The 6,000-nt window shown below is 44.6% G+C and overlaps 1 protein-coding gene across 2 annotated transcripts in view; it reads left to right on the top strand.

Moving 5' to 3' along the window:
* Window positions 1–6,000, top strand: part of NAV2 (neuron navigator 2) — a 274,074-nt gene that overhangs the window by 60,642 nt on the left and 207,432 nt on the right. The window lies entirely within an intron of this gene.

The raw sequence follows: 6,000 nt of genomic DNA on the forward strand, positions 1-6,000 counted from the left end.
TTCTTCAATAAGAGACAGAGCCCTCCCTTTCTCCTCCCACGCAAAGTGGTCTAGACTTCTTAGGGGGGCATGCCCAGGTCCCTTGGAAGCATTTTCTGCCTGGTAGTGTGGAAGCTTCCTAGGGCTTGTCCTGGATGTGCCTCCTCCTCCCCTGGGACCCAGGAGACACCCCCGCCCGCCCCCCGCACAGTGCTGCAGAGGACTGGGCAGCTCTCCCACGGTGAGGGAGATCGGAACCTCCCTGCCCGCACCCCTCCATCCCAGGATAACTTAATCCAATGGAGCTGGGCTTCCCCCCACACCCACTCCCACCTGGAACACTGGAGGAGATATGAAGGAAATCTGTGTAAGGCTGACATATATACAGCAGAAGTTTTCTCTGACAAGGCATGGGGAACTCTGCACCTAGCGCTAAAGCTATAACCAGAATGTCTCAACCAATCATGACTCTGATCCAGCCTTTGGCTTCCGCCTCGCGCAGACCATTTTTCTTCTTCTTTTTTTTTCCACCTCCCTTCCCCTCTCCTCCTTTCCTTTTCTTTACCATACCCGTGTATTCTTGTTAAAAGTGTGTTTAAATTACAAAAATAATGAATGCTTGTAAAATGGTGTAAGTTTCTGTCAAATAAAAGTTCTCCTCTGTATGCTCCCTGAAGCATACCACTATAAACCATTCTATGCATATCCTTCCAGATACGCTTATGTATATATACATAATATAGAAAAGAGCTAAATTTTGTTGAGTACCTACTGTGTGCCTCATTGAATTCCCCCAAAGTGTGTTGTTATCCCCGTTTACAAAGGATGAAACTAAGGTTAAGAGAGGTTAAGTAGTTGCCGAGGTCACACCAGAAACGGTGAGAAATGGAGTTGGAACTGAACCGAGGCACTTTGGTTCCAGAACCACAATTAATACTGTGCTTTTCCTGGAAGTGGAAAAGAAATGCTTGAAACCCTGCCACTGAGAGCTGGTTAGAGATGTGCAGGTTGAGGGAGAAGGGAGAGAGGAGAAGGTGTTTGAGAAGCCTGCCCTTGTCCCATAGTCCTTTGGGGAGAATAGACATAAAATAGTCTGAAGGACGGGTATGAGGCCAATGTCCAAAAAATTGAGAAAATAAAAGGTTCCCTGTGGAGGGAACATATGTGGGAGGGTGCAGGGTTGGTGGCTGGACCTGTGTCCCAGAGCCCACACAGACATAGGGCCACTCAGGCAGCCCAGCCAGGGGCTCCCCACTGGCACTGGGGCAGCCACCAATCTGCCTCTGTCCTGGGCAGGGGTTGCCACTTGTGCCTTAAGCAGACAGCCAGGAGGCCTCCTGAAGGACGGTGGCTGTGAATGCTAATAGAGGCATTGTCCCAGGGAAGAACTCCGGTGTCAGAAGGAAAGGAAATCATACTTACTTGTTGAGCACGTAACATGTGCTAGGGACTTTGATTTTCACTATTATACTTGATCTTCAGAAGCATTCCATGAGGTAAATATTACCCCAGTTTTACAGGTAAAGAAGATGAGGCTAAATGAGATTTAGTAACTTGCCCTCCCTGTTAATTGAGTGCTAGAATTCATATCCAGGTCCGACTCCCAGCTTTGAACTCTGGTTCTGTCCTGTCCCCTGGGATGTCTGTGAGGAGTGTCAAGTGAGGGGGATGTGCGTGAGAAGGTTGTGTGAGCTATGATGTGCTCAAAATCCTGCAAGGGTTTACAGTGATAAAAATTACTGATGGAGGTTCAGGTGCGTGGGAGGTGCGTTTATTATCCCTCTCCTATCCTGGGGAGCTGAGGTAAAGCAAGGTTGGGGCAGACCTAGATTTTATTTATTTATGCAGAACCACGTGGCTTGTGGGATCTTAGTTGCCCGACCAGGGATCGAACCTGGGCCCTGGCAGTGAAAGCGCTGGGTCCTAACCACGGGACCGCCAGGGAATTCCCAGGCCTCAGTATTTTTTACTAATACTTTTCCACCATCCTGAAGTAACGGGGTCATGTGATTTTACCTTCAGAGACTCGTTATTTCCTCCTCCTTTCTTCATGTTCCCTGTGTTCTCCCTTGAATCTGACCTTGGTTGCAGACTGAGGTAGGCGGCTTGCATGCAAAATATAGTTTGTGGGGACGGAACAGAAATAACTTAGCCACCTGGCCATGTAAAAGACACAACAGGTACTTGGGTGCATAAGGTATCATCCTTTACCTGGAGAAATCTTGGAGAGAGAAACTCTTTGAGCAGCTGAATTGCAGTTCAGTGTGGTTGGTGCTAGAGTTGAGGTGTGGACTGCTTTCCCATGAGGTCAAGTCCGTGATAGAATCTCATTACCTGTCCTCCCCTGAAGCTTTCTTGTGAGTCAGTCAGACCCGGACTGCACTGTGCTCTGGCGTTTCATTCTCAGGTGAACCAATTCATAGGCTTTTCTATGTGATCCATTGATCCGAGAATCCCGGTCCTAGGAATTGATCTAATCACATCAGTAAGTTCAATGAGAAATTCATCATTCTGTCAATAAATGACAAAAATATTTCAACACCTAGTCCCAGTTTTTAAAAAGGATAAAGAGGAATAAAAGGAGATTGTAACAGGCCACTTTCCAAAAACCCCAGAGCACTTTGTACTTTGTGGGGAAACACTAAAGCATTCCTCTTAAAATCACACCCAAAGAAACAAGTCCCCTTTTGTCATCATTACTGAATTTAGTTCTGATTATACTGGACAATCAACTGAGATGTGAAGCAGAAGAAAACTAACAGGTAGTACTTCAGAGCTAGAAAAAAACCTCAGGACTCACACAGTTCATTACGTTGTACCATAAAGTGACCAAGTACACAGTTGATACACAAAACCCAGAAAGAAATGTTCTGTACAGCAACACGACCTGTTAGTTTTCCTAAAAATTCAGATTTCAGATTTTGTAGGTTTGGAGGAAAGTCTGCAGAGCCTTAGCCTTTAGGAAAACCTGCTAGTTGTTTGTTGTATCATTATCACTGCGATGGTTTAGGTCTGCATTTGGATTCGCACTCCTGCAGGCAACAACCATGCGGGGCCCTGCCTGGCCTGCAGGATGTGTCAGCAGGATCGGCTGCGAAACATCTGTTAAGGAATGGCCAGGACGCGCGGCGGCCCTTCACTTCCTCTGTTGGCTCCGAGTGGCTCTAGGGCTCCAGGCCAGAGTCACAGATTTTCAGGGGAGAGGAAATAGCTGTTCTTTTTCAACATTTGTGACATGATCTGTTTTCTCTTCCTTCCATTCCCTCACTTACATCCTCTGAACAGGTTAACACTGCCAGAAATCTAATACAGGTCTAAAGTATTTAGTCCATCATACAAATTTGGAATGTTTATTAGTACAGCTAGACTGAATTCTGTGCATATGGAGGCTGTTCTTTCCTGAATAATAAGGTTTTCTTCATTTTGTAGAAAGCATATCTTTATTATATTTTCAATACAAAAATAATTATATACGTATTCGAACAACACAAATTTATTAAAAGAAAAAGAACCCTGTATAATCCCACCTCTCAGACAAAGCCACTCTTCGCCACTTAGTTTATATTCTTCTATATTATTTTCATGCATATGCTGTCACATTTTCTGTTTGTTTTTTTAAAGTTATTTTAATAGTTCCTTTTTTAAAATCAAAGTATAGTTGATTTATATACTATAACATTTTGATAAATTTTTCCTAGTGTTTACTCTTTGGCAGGAACTATTTGAAGTGCTTTATTAGTAATATTTAATTTTTACAGGAGCCTTATACATATACACACAGTCTCACACACACATACGTACATGACATTTTAAGTTATAAATAAAATCAACAAATCATGGACAGCCCTTTTTATAGGTCAGTCTCTCTTCATAAAATAGTTGCATAGTACTTCATAGTATGAATTTACCTTAATATTTTTAATCACTTTCATTCAGGTTGCTTCTAATTTTTTGATATTATAAATAGTACTGAGATTAACATCCTTGTAGGTCTTTTTTGCATGTATACAACCATTTCAGTGGAATTACTGCATTGAAGAATGTATGCACATTTTACAGTTGTTTTAACAGTGCCAAATTTTGCTCCCCAAAGGTTATCCCTGTTTATAATTCCCAGCAACAATGTGTGAGAAGCCTAGTTTCTCTCCACACTTGACACTTTTATTTTCACTCTCTTGGGCAAAAAATACCTTGCCTTAGAAATGAAGCAAATTATTTTAAGAAGCTGAAATAACAAGATCATTTGCTAAAAACTGACCGTTTTTATTGACACTTTGCTGAGAGTCACAACTAGTGAGTGTGGCATAGTACAAAAGCACTTGGGTTTGAGATCAAGCTCACTACCACCTGGCATGACCTCCTTCAAGACACTTCTCCAGGCCTCAGTTTCCCCTTCTGTAAAGTGAGTCTAAAGTCCTCTGGCACTAAGCCACTGCGAAGTTTTCACTGGCTGTTTGGCCTTGCCTGATGTGAGCCCCATCAGCGCTTTCTGGTGGGTTCCTTCCTCGGGTCTTCATTCTCTGGGTCACTTTCTTCCTCTCTGTTCACTCCTACCTGTCGTGGCAGAAGAGGAGAGCCAGACATGGCTGGAGACGGGGTTTTGCAGCCTTTAGCACAATGTCATGTCTGAGTAGCATTGATTTAGAATCTCTAAACTTGTCACTTAGTGGTTGGCAAAGCAAGTTCTTTATCAGACTTAGTGGTTGGGAGGGGGGCGCACGAAGAAGTTGCCCATGTTCTGCCGTTAATCAAGATGCTGACCTAAAATTACAGTTTAGACTAGATGGAATTGATTCAGTGGTCCAGGTCACACAGAAGAGAATGTGGTGGGGGTGCACCTGTTTCATGTTGTTTCTTGCCTTCATTCGTTTCGTCACCATTTGTGCCCAGCTTCGGGCTGTTTGTAGGGGAGGGGGAGGTGCTCACTTGTCCTATGATAGGACTGTGCTCAAAGTGGTGAGGAAAAAGATCCGCTTAGCCAGAAGGCTGAGGGGGACCTCAGAGAGGTGACATCATTTGCCCTGATTTCCATCTGGAGATTTTTGCTGAGAGCAGAGGAAGGGGAGGCTGGGAAGGAATGATGCATCCAGTCTTCCGGTCAGGTGTTAATCTGGGAGGAGCTGTGTTGTGTTTACTGTATTAATAACCTCACGTCCCGTGGAGGGCCTGTAGAGGGAAACTTCTGTAAGATCATTTCTGTGGCAGCATAGGACCTCCCTTGGTCATCAGGGGACCTCTGCCATTCCAGAGCTGTCACCCCAGGCAAGGGGAGAGCTTGGGTACCCGTCTGTGCTCATGGGTGACAGTCACCTTGGTTTGGGAATCAGGTGTGACGTCACCATGACCCTCCAGCCTAACGCCATAGTTGTCTGAGGGCTTAGAAAATCATCTAGAGGTTTGAACCAGGGTATCATTGCATTTAGAGAAGTCTCTGGTGTTATAAAATGAAATGAATAGGTCCCACTGCTTGCTGCTTACAAAATCAGTTCTCACAGATGTTGATAGAAAGGAAAGGTGCCTTTAACCAGAATGCTGGCAATCTGGGGAGATGGTGGGCTCAGTGTCCCCCAAAAGTACCTCTAAAGATTCTGCTCGGCCATGAAAGCTTTTAAAGGGAAACAGGGAAGTAACCTCGGTTAATCATTGAGATGGGGGTCAGAGTCGTCGCCATCCCCGTGTGTGCAGGCTTGTGGACAGCCTTGTCACCTCCTCGGGAATCTTCCTCTAGATGCTATCTTGGTCACACAGTTTGTTCGGGAGATTACTGAAGGGGAAGCTACGGAAGAGATCTCGTCGTCTGTTAATTACTTATTCTTCATTTCTACTTCTTTGATCTAGGGAAAGAACTGACAAGTTAGGCAAGGTATTGTGTAATCAAAAGATTTGAAAGGTGTGTTTGGGCTGGAGATGAGTAGAGCATGGGGGGGCGGTGCCTGGTTTAAAAGTTAGTTACAATGTAGCTTTGCTAAAGTGACAAGAAAAGGGGCTTCCTGCTGAGGGCAGTTTCCTGCAAGGAGCTGC

This window comes from Neophocaena asiaeorientalis, unplaced genomic scaffold, assembly GCF_003031525.2.
Source record: "Neophocaena asiaeorientalis asiaeorientalis breed wild unplaced genomic scaffold, Neophocaena_asiaeorientalis_V1.1 scaffold230, whole genome shotgun sequence".
Taxonomy (NCBI): Eukaryota; Metazoa; Chordata; class Mammalia; order Artiodactyla; family Phocoenidae; genus Neophocaena; species Neophocaena asiaeorientalis.